Source organism: Pseudorca crassidens, chromosome 14, assembly GCF_039906515.1.
Source record: "Pseudorca crassidens isolate mPseCra1 chromosome 14, mPseCra1.hap1, whole genome shotgun sequence".
Classification (NCBI taxonomy): domain Eukaryota; kingdom Metazoa; phylum Chordata; class Mammalia; order Artiodactyla; family Delphinidae; genus Pseudorca; species Pseudorca crassidens.
The window spans coordinates 33,233,107-33,256,393 of record NC_090309.1 but is presented as its reverse complement, the minus strand read 5'-3'; the positions used below and the strand labels follow the sequence as shown (position 1 = coordinate 33,256,393).

Sequence of the window (23,287 nt, the reverse complement as noted above, 5' to 3'; positions counted from 1 at the left end):
TTCCCTCTGTGTCCTGGACTGGCTTCAGTAAACGCACGACCCTCCCAAAATTGTATGAAGAATTATATGTGTACGTGCAGACCCTCAAAAGGGTCTATACAAAGGCTAAAACCACTGTTTTACGTTTCCAAGCAACAAACCACTCCCAGCACCCCGCCCCCAGTAAGGAACCCTGTGATAATTAGACACAATGTGGTGCGCACATGGGTCCATCCTCTGTCCTGTCCAAGGGTATTTTCTGGGTGTCGTGTGTAAGAAGTGGAGGGAGAGAAAGCTGAGTAGAGGGAAAATGCCACATGATTCTCTAGCCTACAGCCTTTCCTGGCCCACTGTTCCTGGCCTGGGACAATACAAGGGTGACAACTAACTGGGAAATTCTTAGAATTGCTTCTTGTTTCTGACCTGCTGGTCGCGGCATTCTGGACCGCATTCTGGTCCTCGATGTGTAAGCTAAAGCTGACTATGGCCACCAGAGGGCAGCACACTCAGCCGCGGCTGGGTCAGGCCTGTTGGTCCACCTGGACCTTTGGAGCTGCCTTGGGCAACTGAGCAGGTTCAAGGTCGCCCTGCCATTTCATTAGCTTCAAAATAACGTGACCTTATGCTGTAGATGACTGATTTTGGCCCCCACTGACTGTGTGGGGACAGGGATTTACTGTACTTTCCGTTATCTCATTCGGTCCGTATCAACTTCAGGTGGCAAAATTACCCTTCATATCCTGACAGCTCTAAGGGGTTAAAACTTGGGACTGACATAAGTAAGCAAAACTTATTAAAGTTCATGGAATCAGCTATGCAAACTGGGGAACATAAGTTACGGTTCTATTTGTTCTGTAGTAGCATAACAACCGCAAACTGTTCTTCAAGATAAAAAGGGAAAAAAAGGGAGATTATGAATTCCATTTCAAGGAGAGACCTGCCATTTCTGCTTCCAAGAGACCTGTGGCCCACGGTCATTTATTTAATGGTAGGCTTCTAGAGGGTAGATGGCCTTATCATCCCTTTACAGATACATTTAATAGCCTCTTTGGGGCTGTTTTCCCAGCTCCCCCTCTTGGCTTCCAACCCGTCTCCATGGGTGGCCACAGGCTTGGCCTTTGCAAGCCTGTCCTTGGACAGAGCTGACTCAAGCTGCAACTAGCTTGTTTTCTCACAGCCTGAGGTTCACAGAGAACGGGCATTTAGAACCGAGCCTGCAAAACGTAGGACACTAAGAGGAAGGGCCTTGAACTCTAAGAGCTCAAAACTTGCAAAATCTACCTTGATTTCTGATCATCCTGAGCCATGATCTCTTCCCCAAAGTTACCTTAGTTTTTTGAAAGAATATTTTCTTTTTAAAAAATTATACACACATGCACATACATCATTATGTTTATGCATGTATGTGTGTGTCCATACTTATAGCAGTGTTTCTCAGCCTCAACACTGTTGCCATTTTGGGCCAGACAACAGTTTGCTGTGGCAGCTGCCCTGCGCACGGTAGGGTATTTAGCAGAAACCTTGGACTTCTCCACCTCATGGCAGTAGCAACCCTCCTAGTTGTGACAACCAAAATATCTCTAGACATTGCCAAATATCCCTTGGGGGTCCAAATGTCCCCAGTTAAGAACAATTGGTTGATCTAATTATTGGTCCATGTATGTATGTATGTATGTGTCGATCTATCGATCTAAGGATCTATTATCTATCTGTATTAAACCAGCTTGATTCAGAGTCTGTTTTTTTCAGCCAAAAAAAAAAAAAAAGTCTGGTAAGACAATGATAAAACATGCACTATGTAGACTGCTCAAATATGAACACAGCAAGTTAGCAGCAGAACCAGGCCTGGCTAATTAAGTCTCCTGAACACTACCCAGTGGGCTTTCTACTACTTTCCACCAAAGAACTCCTTTTCAGAGTATTTAATGCCACCAGCTTACCTATCATTGTGCTTTCCCTTGTACTAAAACCTGGAAGCACTGGAATTCAGAGACCGTGTTGATGGGAGGAAACACCCCCGGCCAGGTTCCCTTATTAGTCTGAGACACCTAAATTAGTCATCCGGGTGAGGATCATGGTCAGACTTTTTTCGCAGGAGTGTGGGCTCATTGCTGGGGACAGCATGCCATGAGGTAGACCAGCCTTTGAAGGGGTACCATCCGCCCTCCCTGCTCTCTTACCATCTGGGGAGATTTAGCTTAATATTTTGGTCTTCCCTACATTCCCATGTTTTTTTGAGGCCACTCACCTAATCCAAGTCACTGTGGGATGGTAGAAGTCACTTTCTTTTTTTCCATTCAGAACTTATAACAAACAACCCAATCCAAAAATGGGCAGAAGACCTAAATAGACATTTCTCCAAAGAAGATATACAGTCTGACAACAAACACATGAAAGAATGCTCAACATCATTAATCATTAGAGAAATGCAAATCAAAACTACAATGAGATATCATCTCACACCGGTCAGAATGGCCATCATCAAAAAGTCTGCAAACAATAAATGCTGGAGAGTGTGTGGAGAAAAGGGAACCCTCCTGCACTGTTGGTGGGAATGTGAATTGATACAGCCACTATGGAGAACAGTATGGAGGTTCCTCCAAAAACTAAAAATAGAACTACCATACGACCCAGCAATCCCACTACTAGGCTTATACCCTGAGAAAACCATAATTCAAAAAGAGTCATGCACCACAATGTTCATTGCAGCTCTATTTACAATAGCCAGGACATGGAAGCAACCTAAGTGTCCATCAACACATGAATGGATAAAGAAGATGTGACACATATATACAATGGAATATTACTCAGCCATGAAAAGGAATGAAACTGAGTTATTTGTAGTGAGGTGGATGGACCTAGAGACTGTCATACAGAGTGAAGTAAGTCAGAAAGAGAAAAACAAATACTGTATGCTAACACATATATATGGAATCTAAGAAAAAAAAAAAAAGGTCATGAAGAACCTAGGGGCAAGATGGGAATAAAGATACAGACCTACTAGAGAATGGACTTGAGGATATGGGGTGGAGGAAGGTTAAGCTGGGACAAAGTGAGAGAGTGGCATGGACATATATACACTACCAAACGTAAAATAGATAGCTAGTGGGAAGCAGCCGCATAGCACTGGGAGATCAGCTCGGTGCTTTGTGACCACCTAGAGGGGTGGGATAGGGAGGGTGGGAGGGAGATGCAAGAGTGAAGAGATATGGGACATATGTATATGTATAGCTGATTCACTTTGTTATAAAGCAGAAACTAACACACCATTGTAAAACAATTATACTCCAATAAAGATGTTTTAAAAAATTGTAAAAAAAAAAGAGTCATGTACCACAACGTTCATTGCAGCTCTATTTCCAATAGCCAGGATGTGGAAGCAACCTAAGTGTCCATCGACAGATGAATGGATAAAGAAGATGTGGCACATATATACAATGGAATATTAGCCATAAAAGGAAACGAAATTGAGTTATTTGTAGTGAGGTGGATGGACCTAGAGTCTGTCATACAGAGTGAAGTAAGTCAGAAAGAGAAAAACAAATACCGTATGCTAACACATATATATGGAATCTAAAAGAAAAAAAAAAGGTTCTGAAGAATCTAGGGGCAGGACAGGAATAAAGACGCAGCTGTAGAGAATGGACTTGAGGACACGGGGAGGGGGAAGGGTAAGCTGGGACGAAGTGAGAGAGTGGCATGGACTTATATACACTACCAAACGTAAAATAGATAGCCAGTGGGAAGCAGCCACATAGCACAGGGAGATCAGCTCGGTGCTTTGTGACCACCTAGAGGGGTGGAATAGGGAGGGTGGGAGGGAGATGCAAGAGGGAGGAGGTATGGGGATGTATGTATATGTATAGCCGATTCACTTTGTTTTAGGGCAGAGGCTAGCACACCATTGTAAAGCAATTATACTCCAATAAAGATGTTAAAAAAAAAAAAGAAAGAAAGTCAGCATTTGATATTCAAAAAAAAAAAGAACTTATATTAGCTATGGAAACTTTTGAAGGTCAGGAGGAAGTGAGAATGTCAGGTGGTTCTGTGTAACAAACATGCAACAAATGAGAGCAGATGAAAAAGTTGTTTTGAAATTGACATCTAGTAAAACCGTATTTACTTTGGTCTGCAGTTGTATGAGTTTTGGCAAATGCCTAGAGTCATGTGATAACCAACATAATCGAGATAGACAGGTCCAGCACCGTCTCTTTTTAGCCAACCCCTCTTGGCCAACCCTGGGCAAACCCTCATCTGTTCTCCATCCCTATAGTTTTACTTTGTCCTAAATATCGTATAAATGGAATTGTATAGGACGTAGCCTGTCTGCAGTCTGATTTCTTTTAGACAGCAGAATGCATTTGAGATTCATCCATGTTCCTGCTTGTATCAATAGTTTCATCCTTTTTATTGCTGAGTATTATTGTATTGTGTGGATGTGGCCATTCATCAGTTGAAAGACACTGGGTTTGCTTCTGATTTTTAGGAGTTAGAATCGCCTGCTATAAATAGGTGCTTACAGGTTTTGGTGTGAATATAATGTCTCATTTCTCTTTGGTAAATTTTGAGTAGTGAGACTGCTGGGTCATATTGTAAGTGAATGCTTAACTTTGTAAGAAACTGTCACATTATTTCCCAAAGTAGCTGTACCATTTTGTATTCCCACCAGCCGTGTTTGAAAGTTCCGGTTGCTTCTCATCCTTACCAGTCCTTAGTACTGTTAGTTTGTCTTTAAATTTTATTTCAGTCACTCTAATATGATTGTAAAGGTACCTCATTGTGGTGTTACTTTATGGTTTCCTGATATGGTTTCCTGATGTTTGGCATCTTTTCATTTAGTGAAGTATCTGTTCAATAGTTTGCCCGTTTAAAAAATCGGTTTGTTTGTTTACTTACAGTTGAGTTTTAAGAATTCTTTATATATTCTGGGTACAATTCCTTTGTCAGAAATGTGGTTTGCAAATATTTTTTCCCAATCTGTGGCTTGCTTTTCATTCTCTCAGTGCCTTTCAAGGAGCAAAGGTTTTAATTTTGACAAAAACCAATATCAATTTTTTCTCTTATAGATAGTGCTTTCGGTGTCAAGAGTAGTTTGTAATAATCCCAACCCAGGACACTCCATGGATATCAAATACGTTTTGTAAATTTTATAGACGCTCTGAGTCTCTCATTCAGCTCCTGCCTGCAATGGTTTGCAAACATTTGCTTTCATATTTCCTCTCCAGCCCTGCCCACGTGAACACACCCACACACTTAAGCGTTACAAACACAGATTTCCTGTGCCACTCTGAACCCTCGGCCCTCCCTTTCCAGCCCTCCTCCCAAAGATCACAGAAGTCACATTTTCCAAAGTATTTTTTATCATGCAGGGGAAAGTGCTGGAGATTGGAATGGTCAGTGCTATTTTTATGGCCAAACACTCCAGAATGTCATTGTGAAGCCTCTTTCTCAAAATTATGCAAGTAGAAATGGCATTATGGAAACTCATCCCCCAATATACATCCATCCCTCGTATAACAAAACTCACACTGTATATCAATGGGATTTAACGTTCAAGTGAATTAATTAGCTATGCTTGTCTATTTGTATTTTGAAATAGCTTTCAATATATTCAAAGGAACAGATGTTTTCTGGGGCTATTTTCAAGTCTGAGTACAGCTTCCTTCCACTTCTCTTAGGTTGGATTTGAAGTTCTCACATTTCGCAGTTGATACAATTAAGGAAATGCCAGAAAAGTGAAGGAGAGAGGGGAAGGGCGGAGATAAGGAGTTGAAGGAGCAAAATGTATGATCCGTTATTGAGCACACGAATAAATCCTTTCTTCCATGTTTTAAATTCCACATTAAGAGGTTTACTACTTCTTTCCTGACTGTACCCCATGCAAGTTCATTATAAAACATGTCGGTTATTGTACCTCCATTTAGTGCATACACTGAGTTGAGTGAAATGATTCCCTTTCAACAAAACCTCACGAAAACATAAGTGATTTTTCACCTTGAAAAGGTCTTTTATGCTATAAGATGCGCCAGACCAGTGGGACTTGGAAGTGGGGGCAAGTCCTGCCTGTCATGGTATCAATCACCGAGTCACCCATGCGTGGTTCCCCATCTGCTGCTTCCTGTTTGTCCATCTGGGCTTCCTGCTTCTTCAGGTTCTGCACCTACGACTTCAAGGCTTAGTTTGTCTTTCAGTGGCCATCGGCTAAAAGCAAACAAATGGATAAAGGAAAAAGAAAGAAGAATGATGTTCTTCTAGATCTCCTGTGGGCACCAAGTGATGTGGTGCAGAGGCTGGGAGGACTGTCAAGGGGTGGCCAGCCACAGAGAGAAGGATCAGGGCGAAGGTCTGTGTCTGCCTGTCGAAGAAGCCCACACTTCAGACAGATGCTTTCAGAAGAAATCCTAACATTTTTCTGAGGACCTTGGCCGATAATAGGGGAAACCCCTAGAGCATTTTTTTTCAGACAGCTGATAAAGTTTGACAGCTTTGAAGAGGAAACAGCACTGCAGGATGTCAGCGGCAGAGTCACAGGGGAAACTCTGCCTCCTGCGAAGCCTCTCTCAAGTACCGTGAAGCGTAGCCTGAAATGGATAGAAATGCTGGTAAATAATAATATTTTATGAAGAAGTAAAATCTCAGTGATTTCCCACATCAGTAGCTCTAAGCAAGACCTTGACATTGATTTTTTTTTCTATTGGGTTAAGTTTCATGGATTTTAGAATGATTTCTTCTGTGAACCCTCAAAAAATTTTTAAAGGAATTGTAAAATGTCACAGCAATGGAAATGTTCACACATTCCACAGCTCTCGAGCATATGCCACAGTAGAAGTGTCAGAAATTTTCTGTTGTGTCATTTTGTGTTTCTTTGAAACTCTCACCTTCATCACTTTTCCTTACACAGCTAAACACCAAACACTTGGCCTTGCTCCTAAGAACTTTTTCTTGAAGTTTTCTTGAAGAGTTTTTCAATTTTCAGTAGTTGAATTTTCAGCAACATAGAGCATTCTTTCAGCTACCTCTCATTGGTTTGAGAAAGACACTCCTTACCACCTAAGAAAGTATTCTATTCTTTTTTTTTTTTTTTTTTTGCGGTACACGGGCCTCTCACTATTGGGGCCTCTCCCGTCATGGAGCACAGGCTCCGGAAGCGCAGGCTCAGCGGCCATGGCTCACGGGCCCAGCCGCTCCGCGGCATGTGGGACCTTCCCAGACCGGGGCACGAACCCGTGTCCCTTGCATCGGCAGGCGGACTCTCAACCACTGCGCCACCAGGGAAGCCCTCTATTCTTGATAATTAATTTTGCAATATCAATCGATATTGAAATTTATCAAATGTAAATTCACAATGTTTTGAAAACATATGGCTTTTCAATTCTTTTACCTATTGCTGTAATAAACCATTGAATAGTTTTCCTAACATTGAAATAACCGCATTCTTGGAGTATTGTAGACACTTGGGCTACCTGAGTGGCAAAACAGGCAAATCTCTCACTTTGTGAAGTTTATGGTCTATTTTAAATGGTCTTTATAAAATGAGTGAGGAATTGGCCCTTGTACAGCAATTACCACAATTCAGTTTTAGAAGACTTTCATCTTTCCAGAAAGTTCCCTCCTGCCCATTTGCGGCCAATCTCTACTTTTACCCTCAGCTCCAGGCAACCTCCCATCTGCTTTCTGTCTCTATAATGTTGATTTTTCTGGGTACTTTTCTTCCATGGATTTGCAATATGCTGTCTTTTGCATTCAGTGTCTTTCACTTGCATAAGGTTCTCGAGGGTTACCGTCTTGTAACTTGTATCAGTATTTCATTCCTTTTTATTTGGGGGCAGTGTTGCATTGCACAGCTATGCACTTTGTGTTCATGCATCCAGCAGCTGATGGACTCTAGATCGTTTCCAGTTTGACCATTATGAATAACGCTGCTGGAAACACTTGCATACAAGAAATCTGTGGACGTGTGCTTTCACTTCTCGTGAGGAGATTCCTAGAAGTGGAATTGCTGGGTGGCATGGTAAGCGTACCTGTAACTTTTTAAGAAGCATTCAGTTTAGGGAGTGAGGCTCTGTTCATGGAGAATTTCTTTTTTTTTCTCCTTGGCGAAGCCCCAGGTTAGTTGGAAAAGTCTTCCCTGCTCTCGCTGGTTCAATGGCCCAGGTTAGGAGCCAGCAAGACAGGTCCTCCCACCCTTGCTTTGCTGGCGGGACTTTCAGCCCCTGGGGTAAGCTGGAGATAGCACAGCCTGCGCAGCCAGGTCTTTGTGCTCTTGGGGCCTCCCTCCGTTCCCCCCAACGAGTGCTGCTGGCCCCCTCTAGGAGGTGGTGCAGATTCTTTGGGGGACCATCCCACTCTCGTGGACAATTTCTCCTCCACAGACACTGAACTGTGGGTTGGTCGGCTCTTTCAGTTTGGTCCTGCCTAGCCTCCAGCTCACAGAAATCCTCCTCTCCACAAATAGCTCACAGACAGCATGCTTCCTTACTTTTACTTTCATTTCCCATTTCCCATTGTTATCACTGAAGTCATTCTCTGGTCATTTTGATGGAAATTTGGAAATGGGGCTGTTACACCATGGGGTCAAACCGTCCAGAATTTCAGGGGCTCCTTCCTTCCTGGGCTCCCCCAAGGCACCCCCTTGTGCTCCCTCAAGCCTTTCTGCTGACTCTTCTCTTTCCCCAAGCCCTGCCCTTTCTCAGCCCCAAAGAACTTGTTCTGGTTCTATGGTTTCTGTGATGTCTGGGCTGACCCTCCAAACTATACTGATCTCCCTCCCTCGCTGAGCACATTCTCTCTTATTTTCTTTCCTAAATAATGAGTCTGCTCTGCTCGCCTTTTCTCTAATTCGACACTCTGAGCACATTAGGGTATTAGTAGAAACTGCTCATATACAAAGAGTAGAAGAATTTGGGGTCTAGAAGGACCTTAGCAAACATCCTGTTCAACAGCCTCATTTTATATATGCAGAAACTAAGATCTGCAAAACTTATTCTTGTAAATGACAACAATAATAAGCAAACCTATACCTACAGTATATTTCATAAAGGACATTTATATATTGTATCCTGCTGGTAAGTAATCCCATCAGGCAGGGAAGGGTGATTTGCCCAAGAGAGCATAGCTAGCTTCTGAAATGCTCTATTTGAAAACTTTTGGAATTCACTTTGGTTTAGATTATGAAAATTCTTCCTAACATTGGGACTGATTCCTCTCAGTCAGTTCTTTCTTGACTCATGTTAAGTTTTAAATTTTTTAATTTGGGAAACAGCCTGCAGATCACTGAAGAAAAAGCTGACGTTCAGATTTTACAAATAACTTTTGTTCCCTTTATGAAAAAATGACAGCATGAGAAGACATAAAAATTACCCATAATCCACCTATCAGGAAAATAACCTATAACCCTACACCAGTCTGGTGTGAATCTTGCATTGTGTTTTTCTGTGCTATACCACACATGTATTTATGACTTTCTTACACTATAGTATGTGTGTGTGTGTGTGTGTGTGTGTGTGTGTGTATTTTTAACAAAATGGAGTCATCCTGCGTATATTGGAGTAAGCAGTTTTTAACCTAACTACATAAATTCAATGTTTTCCATATCATTATAACTCAGGAAAGCATCAACTTTAATGGTATATAGTATTTTACTTTATGAGTATACCATACTTCGTTCAACTGATTCCGTGTTGTTGGACATTTACTTGTTTACATTTTTCAAGCAACAATGCTGCAGTGAATATCTTTGTAAATAAATTTAAGATACATTCATTATTATCTCAACTAAATTAGTAGAAGGCTTCTTGGTCAAAAAGGCATGGATGTATTTGCAGATGTTTGTATGTAAAGCCTGGTTTAAAGTTGGAGAGATGGGGCTTCCCTGGTGGCGCAGTGGTTGAGAGTCCGCCTGCCGATGCCGGGGACACGGGTTCATGCCCCGGTCCGGGAAGATCCCACATACCACGGAGCGGCTGGGCCCGTGAGCCATGGCCACTGAGCCTGCGCGTCTGGAGCCTGTGCTCCACAACGGGAGAGGCCACAACAGTGAGAGGCCCGCGTACCGCAAAAACAAAACAAAACAAACAAACAAACAAAAAGTTGGAGAGATGCATCCAGAAAGATGATGGGGTCCGTAATATTTGGGGGCTAAGGTATCACCCCAGAATAAATCGATCACGCAGCCTGTTTAATTGTCAGCCCTTGAGTAATAGTTACAGTGGCTTTTGTCTTTGTACCTCCTACCCTGTATTATTACTGGGACTTCTCAGGGGATCTTCTTTAGCCTAATATCGAAATTCACACTCTAACCAGGACGTGTCAAACCATCTGTGTTTGATTAAAATCACCAAGATTATGTCTTTTGCCAAATTCATTTTTCTTAATCAATTACATAAACGTATCACTACAGACCTGTGACCTTGATATGGAACTGGATTCTTGCCTGAGTTGGCAAATTAAGTTAGTCATGTTGCACATTAAAAACAGGATTACAGCACAAAGTATCGGCTGAAAGATGTTTGATAGGTCAATCAAAAAAATTTAGAGTTGAAAAAATTTTTTTTTTAATTTAGAGTTGGAAAAGCATTCAAGATGGTTTATTTCCATCCTTTTATTTTACAAATGAAGAAATGAAGACTCAGAAAGGCCCTGAGAGTTACACAGCTGGTTTGTGTCTGAGCTGGAACTTGAATCTGGGTCTCTTGATGGCCAGTCAGATACGCCTTCCACTGCTCTAGGCTGCCTGCCTGCCTGCTTGCTACAGGGCTGGAAGGGAGACTATCATCCAGTGTTGGCCATCTACCAGGCCCCCAATAGCCTATGAACTAGCACTTCCTCCCATTTTGTCATTGTAAACTCTGTAATCAGTCACTCTATTCTTTCCATTGATCTGGAACTAGGCCTCCGATGTCCCAGACGTTACTTCCGGTCAGAAGGAATTGTCTAGCAAGTCTCTTTGCCTTCCTTGCAACAGCTGTTTTTTTAAGCTCCTTCTGTGACCCTGGGGAATTATATGTGTGTGTGTATGTGTGTGTGTGTGTGTGTGTGTGTGTGTGCGCGTCTGTGTGTGTGTACATGTACACAGACAGACCATCACCACCATGAACAGTTTGAGTACAAGCTGACTTTACAGGAAATATTATCCGTAACTGGAAGCATCAGGAGTCCCTCGGTTCTTCCCCTTCATTAACTGATAAAGTGACAGTGCGGGGGCAACGGAGGGGCTGGATCTGTCCGGGGCGGGGGAATGTGTACGTGTGTGGTAGAACATCTGTGTAACATCACTTCGCTGTGCTCAGAGGAATAACTAACAGGTCTGGAAATGCAGGCCTGGGAAAACCAGCAAGTTGAAGTTCAGGGCAATAGCTGATGTGTGAAAAAATCTTAAGCCTAAAAGAATTTATTTTTTAAGGCCTAGTAGAATCTTGAAAAAGATTTTTTTTATTATACATACATTTCAAACACCAACATAGAGAATAAATATAATGAAATGCCATGTAGATCCATTACTGAAATTCAAAATTATGAAGAATTTTTTACATCTGCTTTATTCCTTTGTTTCTCTTTTCTTTGCTGAGATATTTTAAAGCCAATCCCAGACACTGTGTCATTTTATTCCCCGTGCTTAAGTATGCATCTTTGAAAATACGGACATTTTATTTCCTAATCACATGCCTAATCACACCTATGAAACGAATTCATAATTTATGGGTGTCCTCTGTCCTCCATCCATAATCTAATGGCCTCCATTTTTAATAGAATCTTTTATCAGATTGTAGAAAAATGATACAGATGAACTTCTTTGCAAAGCGGAAATAGAGACATAGACGTAGCGATCAAACATATGGATAACAAGGCGGGGAGGGGGGTGGGATGAATTGGGAGGTTGGGATTGACATATACACACTATTATATATAAAATATGTAACTAATGAGAACCTACTGTATAGCACAGGGGACTCTACTTGGTGTTCTGTGGTGACCTAAAGGGGAAGGAAATCCAAAAATGAGTGGATATATATATATATATATATATATATATATATAGCTGATTCACTTTACTGTACAGCAGAAAGTAATGCAACATTGTAAAGCAAATATACTCCAATAAAAATTAATAAAAAATGAATCTTTTAATCAGATTGTAGAGTAAGAGAGACCTATTATGACTTGTATGCCAGGCCCATTCCACTGCAACAACTGTTCGTTGTTCACACTCTTATTAGAACCGTATGGTTAAAAATCACTATTCCCGAGGACCAGAGAGGGCCTCAGGAACAGACTGGAGTGACATCTGTAGGCTGGTTGATAGCTTGTAGCTTCATCAAGGCCCAGTGCTTGATTATTGAGGCCAGCCCTTAGGCAATGGCCTGGTTGGGTCACTGCTGTGAGTTACTAGAGCCACAGAATTTAGCTGGGCTTATAAAATATAAATACTTCAAGCATTCTAATGCACTACCTATTTATGAATGCTAGTGACTAAGCAGAACCCCTTACCTGGAGCAAATGACGGGCTTTGACCGTGGAAGGGTCAATAGTTCTGGAGCTTACTGTGTCAATGATGCAAAGTCCTTCCGTCCATCCATATCTGGGAAGCCAGTTAGCTTGGATACAGTTAAGGGGCCACAGTGTGGACCTCGGGGTGTGTGTGTCCCCCGATTGCCAAATCTCCACTACACCGTGTGCTGAGGAAGAGGCAGTTCCGAGCAGTGTTTAGTCGGAAGCACTCACAATTCTGCATGCTTCTTGTTTTTATGCTTGGCTTCCTGTTATGCAAAGATAGGCCGAGGGGGCTGGTGAAGTGTTGCAATGGATGGAGACACAGGCCCACGAGAGACAACTGCTCTCCACATTCCCGAGACACGCGAGCTGCAGAATGAACACCAGAAGGGTGGCCCTGGAAAGGTAGCCTAGTCAGGCGGATTCACAGTGTAGAACTTGCAAGCCTGAAGAAGAAACCGAAAGCCAGCTCTCTCTCTCTTATTCATATGCTACAGAGACCGCATTTTTGCTTCTTCCTGCAAAAGACGTAGCTGCGTGTGCTAAATCTCTTTGTGAAGCAGCGTTTGCTTTTTTACATTGAAAGGCTTACTTGTCAAACAATACATTTCTATGAGCTATAGAACACGGGGCAATTAAACCTGCTCAGTTCCTGGGTCTGGAGACAGGTATTCAGGGAACAACCTTAGGTATTTCTTTGAATTAGGTTGTGTAAATGTGTCTCAGGGCAAGTGGCCTGGGAAGGCCCGTGTGACTGAATTCTGGGTGCCCAGAGAAAGCCCCTTGGCTGTCCTTAGTCTCACATCTCATTACCTTTTGGGGGGGTTGGGGGTGGAGCAAAGTTTTTTAAGCCCAAGTTAAAAAGGAAACTGAGAATTAAAAAAAAAAAATCCAGGAGAGTAATCAGAGGATAAATTTATCCTGAAGTCTAAATGCCAGGTTTTGAGAGTGGAAAGATTTTTAAATTTCCCCACCCCCCTGAATGGTGGGTGTTTCAAAGAAGAGGTCAGTTTGCCTTTGACAAGGAAAAGAGAAAAGAGGTAAAGAAAGTGGGCCTGGAGGTTCTGAAGTTAAAAGACTTAGTTTTCTTCTAGGAGGGCTGTCTTCCCACAGTCTGATAACTAGACAGGCTGAGGGTCTGCAAGTGTGTTGGGGGTGTGTGTGGATGTGGGTGTGAGTGTGTGCATGTGTGTGCGTGTGTGTGCGAGTGTGCGTGTGGGTGCGTGTGGGTGAGTGTGGTGTGCGAGTGTGTGGATGTGGGTGTGAGTGTGTGTGGGTGTGTGAGTATGGGTGTGAATGTGGGTGAGTGGGTGGGTTAGTGCATGTGTGAGTGGGTGTGAGAGTGTGTGCGTGTGTGTGAGTGAGTGAGTGTGTGTGGGGGTTAGTGGGGGTTAGTGTGTGGGGGTGTGTGGGGGTTAGTGTGTGTATGAGTGTGTGTGTGTGGGGTGAGTGAGTGTGTGTGGGGGTTAGTGTGTGGGGGTGTGTGGGTGTGAGTGTGTGGGGTTAGTGTGTGTATGAGTGTGTGTGTGTGGGGTGAGTGTGTGTGGGTGTGGGTGAGTGTGTGGGTGTGGGTGTGAGTGTGTGTCGGGTGTACACAATGGTGTTTGGACCCCTACTGACCATCTCCAGGGAGGCAGCCATGCGGGGGCCTGCTGTTTCCCACGGCTTCCAGGGCTGCCTCTTCAGCAAGGGTGGGGGGCCCTCTGTGAGCTGCCCCGTGGGCCGAGTGCGGGGCCCCCCTCGGGTTGGTTCCGTGCTCCTCTTTCCCACGCCTCAGCCCCACTGGGCTTTGGTCAGGTTCCTTAGGTCTCTTCAAAGGAGCTTGTGCAGAGAGCCAGTAAGTCGTGGCAGGACCAGTAATATGTCCATTTTCCTGACGGGGTGTTAGGACAGCCTCAGGGCTGGGCTGGAGGCTTCAGTGTTACTTCCCCATCACTCTTTCATCAAGGCCTGCCGAGCCTTGCAGAGCTTAGGATGGAAGCAAAAGGTAGCACAAAGTGGTTTATGCATAACGTTGCGGCAGAATGGGTGGAGGCCGAGGCTGGTGTCTCCGTGATGGGAATAGTGGCCCGTCCCCTTTTCATCTCACCCTTGCTGTCTAACCCTGTGAATTATTACACATGATTCTCAGTCTAGGCACCTCTCTTTACCACTAGAGCATGTGCCTCTCTGTGGGCTGTGTGGCCTAGGTACGGATATTGGGCTTTGAAATTAGATTTCTAGCCGTGTACCTGGGCAAATCACTTCAGTTCTGTGAGCCCCGGTTCCTGGTCTGTAAGATAGAGCTTACCATGAAGAGGTAGGGTGAGCCTTCAACCAGGATGCCTTGATAGATAAGTGTGCTTGCACGGTGTCTAGCGCAGGTAAGACCTCATTAAATACGTCACTGTTGGTGGGGATCATTATTACATCAGGGATTCTATCTTCCCTGGCTGCTCTGCTTGCATGGGCTCAAGTGAGCACATCTAGACGTCCCACAAATGGGTAGATCAGTCAACGTTTGTTGCAAATGGAAAATGCCTCAAGGTGACTCACATTTCTCTCTAAAATGTTTCTTTTATTCACTCAAGAAATATTTATTGAGAACCTTCAATTGGCCAAATGCTCTTCTAGAAGGTGTGGTTTGATTGGTGAAAATAATTTATAAAAATCCCTGCCCCTGGGAACCTATTTTCTGATACCTGAGCCTCCGTCTTTTCCCATTTCATGGTTTGTGATTGATTATGAATCTCCTTCTTTATACAAGGAGAACATGACAGAGCTCTGGCCCGTCAAGAACTAGGGCTGGGGGCTCCCCTGGTGGCGCAGTGGTTGAGAGTCCACCTGCCGATGCAGGGGACACGGGTTCGTGCCCTGGTCCGGGAGGATCCCACATGCCGTGGAGCGGCTGGGCCCGTGAGCCATGGCCGCTGAGCCTGGACGTCCGGAGCCTGTGCTCTGCAACGGGAGAGGCCACAACAGGGAGAGGCCCACATACCGCAAAAAAAAAAAAAAAAAAAAAAGAACTAGGGCTGGGATGGAGGCAGCTATCGGCAGCAGGGTGCGGTAGGATGCATTTTTGTGTGCCAGGGTGCACAGCAAATATTTGAAGCCTCACAGTCTAGAGTTCACTAATTTAGAGAGCTTCCTCTATTTTTTAAACTCTGCACATTACCTAGCTCCACTCCCTGCACATAAGACATGCCCAAGAAATTTTTCTGATTGGTTAATTTAAAGGATATGAATTTCTTTGTTAAAGAGAATCCATCCTATGAATTTTCTATTTGAACTTTAGTCAACATTAACACACACACACACACACACACACACGTACACTTCCTTCCTCTCTTTGTTCCTTCCAATTAACTTTTCTAAGCCAGACACAGTGATGGTCCTCAGGATACTAAAATGAATAAGACGTGGTCTTTGCCCTCAAGAACCTCTCCATAGCTCTAGCACCTTGTAACCTGCAGACATGCCATAAAAGCACAAAGATATTTATTCCTCACTACTCAGCCATAAAAAAAATGCGATAATGCCATTTGCAGCGACACGGATACAAACTATAGATTATCATACTAAGTGAAGTAAGTGAAAAAGAGAAAGACAAATACCATATGATATCACTTACATGTGGAATCTAAAATAAGGCACAAATGAACATATTTGCAAAACAGAAACAGTCTCACAGACATAGAGAACACACTTGTGGTTGCCATGCGTGAGGTGGGGGGGAGAGGGATAGACTGGGAGTTTGGGGTTAGTACAATAGCTGCAAATTATTACATTTAGAATGGATATACAACGAGGTCCTACTGTATAGCACAGGGAACTATATTCAATATCTTGTGGTAAACCATAATGGAAAAGAATTGAAAAAGAATGTATATATGTGTAACTGAGTCACTTGCTGTACAGCAGTAATTAGTACAACATTGTAATTCAACTATACGTCAATAAAAAAATAAATTAAGAAAAAAAGATATTTATTCCTGAGCCATGGAGCCTTCTGCTCACCTACACAGCCAAATATCATTTTCTGAGAGAGAACACTGAGATCAGAAACTCAAACACTTCTTTGTGGGCTTCCCTGGTGGTGCAGTGGTTGAGAGTCCGCCTGCCGATGCAGGGGACACGGGTTCGTGCCCCGGTCCGGGAAGATCTCACATGTCGCGGAGGGGCTGGGCCCGTGAGCCATGGCCGCTGAGCCTGCGCATCCGGAGCCTGTGCTCCACAACGGGAGAGGCCACAACAGTGAGAGGCCCACGTACCAAAAAAAAAAAAAACCCCAAAACCCCCACTTCTTTGTAAAGGACCTCTTGCTTCTGAATGGTGCTTTATGTCCTTAAGGGTCCTCTTGCAGAACGTGGATGTCTGTACAAGTGCATGGTCAAGAGTCTTGGCAGAAACGGTGAGCAGGGCTGAAACCCAGTTGGTGCTCCTATCATCAAGCTGTTACCCTGGAGAGTGGCTGCATCCATCCATCCAGAGGCACCATCTTCTCCCCCAGGACAGCTCCTGGTCCAGGGGTGTGAGATGGACCAAAACTGGCCCTGGGTCTTTGCTTGGCACAAGAGGGCAGCCTCTCTCCTTTCACTCCCCTTCCAGGAAGCAACCCCTGCTCCATTGCGAAGCTCTTGGGGATAGTGGATTTTCTTGCTGCGCTTCTTTTCTCCCATACTGTTACCTAATGCAAGCTCTGTAAAGTCCCAAGGAAAACAGTAACCTTCTCTGTCTTGTATCTAAGTTGATCTCCAGTGCTTTGAGTTAATGCTAGTCTCCTCTGGGATTCAGCCTTTTCTTTGATTTCTGGACATCTATTATGTTACTTTCCGGATCAGAGATTCTCACATCCTGGCTTTCACTTGTACCTCTTTTTCCCCAATAAGCTCTTTCTGAGCCCACAGGCCTCACCTGTCAAAACTAGAATTCTGGGGAAGTCGAAATCTCTCAGCCCACCCTCATATAGCATCACACCCAGAACAGGACTTTCCTGCCTATTCCAACCCACCACGTTCTCTGCTTCCTTCCCAGCTTCGACGAACGAGTCTCTCAGGTCTCTGAACGTTTGTGGGGCAGGGTTGTGTCTGATTGATCTTAGATCCCAGACCCAGTCACTGCTCCCGGCGCGTGCCAAGGGCTCAGCCAATGTGCATTGGATGAATGGTTGGAGAAGGCCCCTCACCTGAGCCACCCAAACCCCAAACTCCCACCCACCTCCTGTTCAGCCAGCTCTGGAGCTCTGGTGGTCCGCCTCATCATTGCCTCTCCTACGCTTTCCATCTCCCTGGCCGCCATCCTAATTCAGGCCTCCAGATTCACACCTGGAATTTTGCTTTCCTCATTCTCTCTCCCTCCTTTCCTCTTTCTCTCTCCCTCCTTTCCTCTCTTCCCTTTCATCTCTTCTTCCTTTTCTCTCATATAACATAATATCCAGTCCATTCTACGATAATACTGCTAACAATAATAGCTTCCATTTAATGCCCATGTTTTAAGAGGCAGACATTGGCTGGGGCCCGTCCACTTATCTTTGTTAATCCTTATAGACTGGCCACTCCACGAGCTATGAAATTAGCTGTATGTTATCACAGTTTCACAGAGAAAGTAACTGGCTCTCAGAGACAGAACATGATCCACCCAAGGCTGCATATGTAGAAGCCTGTGCTCTCTGCTACCTCACCCTGCCCTCTCTTTGTCAGCACTGTGTTAGATGTGGGGGATACAGGGCGAACAAGGCTAAGCATGAAAGCAGAGCCCCTGTCCTCTTAGAGTTCAAGTTGAGAGAGAAGACAGAGTAAGAAAAAGCACCAGGAGGGACGATAAGTGATTTGAAGGACATGTGTCCCCAGTTAAGAGGGAAGAGAGCCCAGGGTGTGACTCAGTCTGCCTGGGCTGAGAAGGCTTCTCATGGGAGGTGTGGCCGGAAGTAAGTCTTGAAGGACGAACAAGAACATTTCAAGAACTGGGGGTGGGTGAGAATGGGTGGGGAGAAGAGTCCAGCAGAGGGAATGGAATACCATCATGGATGGAGTGCAGAATGGGTATGCAGGAAGAGAGCAGGACATGCAACAGGAGAATCACAAAGGACTCTGAACCCCATGGTAGGGAGCTTAGTCTTCATCTTTTAGGATGAAGATGTTGGAGGGTCACTGAAGGCTTCTAGGTCAAAGAGTAACGTGATCAGATTTGTGTTTCAGAAGGACCATGTCACAAACAATGTCATCAGTGGATTAGAGATGAGATTGGTAGGAGGGAGACAGGACAGGGAACTATTGCGGCAATCCCGGGAGAGGATAAATGGGCCAAGAAAACCAGGTAGGGGTAGAGAGAAGGGATCAGAGAGAAAAAGAGCTATTGATTGTGAGGACTGTAGGAATGGGTCAGCCTTCTGGTTTGGCTGGTTGACCGGGGAGAAGTCAGTCACAGCAAACCATAGAAAAGCAGGCTTGGGTGTGTTTGTCACATAAGCCCGGGGAACGGTAGGAGGTAGGGGGACAAAGACGGTAAGTTCAACTAGCATCACGTGACCTGGAGATCCTTACGGAGGTACCTGCGGGCGGTCGGGTAGATGAGTCTACAGCTCAGGAGAGGGTGTCTGGGGGTAAGTTATGTATATTCTACTCCCTTTTCAACTTTATTTAAACAAGGTTCCCAGACTAATGCACTGCTCAGATCAACATATTGAGAAAATACCTTCAGTGGTTTTCCAGCTTTGATTGAACTATTCCCATCTCACATGTTCGGAGCCTCTAAAACAGAATCTAAACTCATGCAGAGTTGAGAGAAGATGGAAGAAATATCTCAGAAGTAGACCCTAGAAGATTGTGTGATTGATTTTCTGTGGGGGGAGGGTGGAGTCAGAGGATGAGAAGATAAAGAGAGGAAGTGATAACACCTCCCCAGCTGACTTCCCTGTTTATACTTCCTCCTTTAACTTTTTCTCGCTCTAACTTGGGGCAAAAAGCAGCTACCTTCTACTGCAGAAACAGCACCCCTGAGACTGTGGAACTTCTTTCACGTGTCTTCTTTCTATGTCTCTTCTTGCCCTCCCTCACCTGCAGACCAAAATGCAGCCTATGCGGTTCAATGACTTAACTTGTCTCTATTTTATCATGAACCTCCCTTGCTGAGGTACGTGAGATTAGTCCCTGTTAGCTCTCAGATCAAGGTTGAACTTCTCACTCTGAAAAGAAGCTACTTTTCGGGACCTTCCAGTTTGATTTCTCACTTTGATGAAATGCTACCCATACCTTTATGGCCCAGTTTGTCTCATGCTTGGTAATGATACTATTCAGATTCCCGGAAGAGCCAACCAATAGACCTTTCTGTGATGATGGAAATATTCTCTTCCTGTGTTGTCCATTACTACAGCCATGAGCCACATGGGCTACTACTGAGCACTTGAAATGCGGCTGGTGTGACCGAGGCACTGAAGTTAATTTATTTTAATTCATTTCAATATCCGTATCCAGTCACGGCAAGTGGCTACAGTACTGGACAGTGCAGTGCTGGGGGCTTGTTCTTTCTTTATCTACTAGAGTACGGGTGGGTTTCCCACCTCCCTAGAGTGTTCTGCAAACTCTTAGCAACTGCCTTCCAACTACCTGCCTTTTGCTGGTCTTCCCTCGGCCCCCGGTCCAGCCCACAGCCTGGCTCAGACGTCCTTCCCGAAGGGCTGGGATCGTGCGCTCTGTATGTGATGACTGGCTCACAAGCAAAGCTTATCATGGTTATTATTTTCATTATGAGAAACAGCTCTAGAAATAGTAACAGATCTCTTTGTTTACTTTATCCGGGAACATGTCACACCCACAGACAAGAGAGACTGTTCAAAGGAACGAACGAGGAAAGTCGTCAAAAACAAGTCCAACTCAGGGCCCACCAGGCTTTCTTCTCTGCTATTTGAATCACCCCATGATAGGGCTGGCCGACGAGCCATACTGAGGGCCGAGGTGGGAGATGGCTCTGATATGGGACGGAAGGAGCCCCTGCTTCGTTACTGTCTCATCAGAACCCCTGCTGTCATCTCCCCAGTGTTCAGGCCTGATTCGAGCAGTGACAGTTTGCTCTGAGTCATCTGTACTCATGGCCCAGTGCCCACAGTCATATCACGTATGGTGGATGTATGGGTGAATGGGATCATTTCTGAAATATAACAGATGGTTAGCCAAGACCTTGATCCCATGCATACGGACAAAGTGTCCACCTACTTGTCACCAGGACATCAAGACCCCTCTTGGCCAAGTATGAGAACATAACATTCTCATATCTACTCTTCCTTCGCCAGGCCATTCTGCAATGCACAGATGCTTCTAGGGGGAGGTTTTGAGTGTTGCATATTTGTTTTTGCTATTATTGTTTTGGCCACTACAGAGCATAAAAAAGTTTCCCAGAGCTATCCCAGCAGCTGAATTCTTCTGTGCTGGGTTCATTCTCTTCAGTCTATGGTGTCTTTTTGGCCCCTGCTCCCCCTATCCTACTCCTACTTCTCCAATTCTTGTTGGAGTTCTTCAGTTTCTCCCATTTTCTAGAGCAGTCCGAACAGTTCCTGTGGGTCTCTGGGGGTACCCTGAGTCTGCGGGGACCTGAGTCTTCACAGCCACCATGTGGCACCCACCTGCTTTCCTCCTCTCCTGCGCTGGCTGCCTTTGGTGGTATCGCCCTAGAAGCCTAGAAGCCCTCCCTCCCAAGTCTGATACTGCTTCAGCTGGATGAGCACAGAAGTCACTCTGGGCTGGGCAGAGGCTACCGAGGGGAGGGAAAGTCCCCGTGCGTCTGCCAGAATCCCTCACTCTTCAGAAATTCTGCGTGCCAACCATTCTTTCCATCTCTGCCCTGTTTCTAGCACGAATATGAGTCTTTCCATGTTACAGTTTCTGACCTAGAGAGACACAGAGCTGGGCACAGTTCTTCCAGCTCCCTCCTCCCCACTGTATTCCTGCCCAAACCCTCCTCTGTTTCCTTCAGATCATTTAAACAGCCTTAGAGCAAGTGATCAGCCCCAGAGTGGCTGTTCTTTGAGTTACAGGTGGAAGGCCTTGAAGATTGCAGTGAACTGAAGATTAAGATCAAAGATAAAATTCTTAACTGGCGTGCCGGGACACATGGATATAAAGCAAACCCTTTGCTAACACACTGCTAAATTTTCATCAAAATGTCAAGTTACTTTTTACTGCAACAGGGTATGGGAGTATCTGCACTCTTATGATATCTGTCTAATAGGAGGTTGAATCAGGTGTGTCTTGTGCCCTGGTGTACAGCATAGTATGATCTCTCCAGTCCCCGGTGGGAGGCGAGGGGTGACTGCAAGTTGGCACCTTGGGAATGAGGGTATGTGACGGGAGCGCAGACCACTTGTGGGGTTGAGGGAGCCCAGTTAGGGCAGAGTCCGCTTCAGACAGCAATCCAGGATGAGCTATGCAAATAGGGTGATAATTCTGGATCCAGTTAGACTCAGTGGAAGAAAGACTCTGTAATGCTGTATAAAATTCTGGTATTTGAAAGCAAGTCATGAATATAAATAAAAGACAAAAACTATAGGCCTAGAGGGAGATAGAAAGAAAGGAATCAAAAGCGATGAGAGAAGCTGTTGATTCAATGCATTGAAAATGGGAATAGAGGAAGAGGGAAAGTTTGACAATGCAGCAATATTTTGAAACGAAGAGGGAAGTTTAGGAGGTTCTCGAAGATGATCTCCATCTTCGCAGTAGGAAGTAAAGTCATCTGTTGATAAAAATAATGAGTGACATTTGCTCACCTTGGACCAGGGACTGTGCAAAGTGGTTTATATATATTAACCTGTTTAATCTCCACAGCAGTTCCGTAGAATAGGGGCTATGATGATCCTAATTTCACAAGCAAGGAAACTGAGGCTCAGAGAAGTTGCATAATGTACCCAGGGTCAAAAAGCAAAGAAAGGAAAAACTGGTCTTTACCAGGTGAGATGAGATTGGATGAGAGTGGAGCTGGCTTAGTTCAGCTTCTTCGTGAATGCTCTGGGGACTGACAAAAGCTGGATAAAGGGATTATAAGACGGAGACTTCCTTGCAAGGAGGAGAATGCAAACACTGGGGACTGGCAAGTGTGGAGCACACCGCATAAGGTCGAGGAGACACGGAGCTCCAATGCGGTTTTAAGGGAACTGTGGAACCAGCTGCGAAAGAAGGAAGGGGAGAATCAGAGGAAGGACATGTTGACTCCCAGGGGACCACAGGCCGGCTGATGGATCGCTGTGGAGAGGAGGAAAGGAGAGAGTTATCCTGGGTGGGAGTTACCATGGAGACAAGCTGCAGACACCTGGATCTAATCTGATGAGAGGCAGAGCTCTTATGTGAAAACAAAAGCAAACTACAGGATGCAGTGGGTTGGGGGGGTCTGGATTCAAATTCTGCATCTGTGTCCTGGTGGCAGATTCATGTCATTTTCAAATGCTTGTGTGCTGTCAGCCCCATGGGAGGGACAGCCCAACTGAAAACGTAGTAGGAAGGCAGCTACAGGGAGGCCCTTGGTCCAGCAGAAAGGGCTGTGAACACTCTCCGTGGGCGGGGAACAGAGAGTACTTGACGACACTGGGCAGGAAGATTCAGGAGGTGCTGGCATCCTGCACGCTGGCTGTGTTGTCAGGGGTTGGGGGGCTTTGGGGGGCCGCTGGGGCAGGGCAGTACTGGACAGTGAGGTTGGGGAACACAGTGACTCCTTGTGAGGAAGAAGCCGGGCAGCTTCTGACTGCCTCTGCAGCTGTGTGGGACTCCCCCTGAACCCTGAGAGCGAGAGGCATTATTTTCTCCCCTCTCTTGTCAGATATTGACTCCCACGCAGGAAAAAGGAAGCACCTTTTGTC

General features: G+C 44.9%; 1 protein-coding gene across 3 annotated transcripts in view; it reads left to right on the top strand.

Moving 5' to 3' along the window:
• The window catches only part of ARHGAP25 (Rho GTPase activating protein 25), an 87,484-nt gene that overhangs the window by 18,457 nt on the left and 45,740 nt on the right, over positions 1-23,287 (top strand). The gene's annotated exons all lie outside the window — the stretch shown is intronic.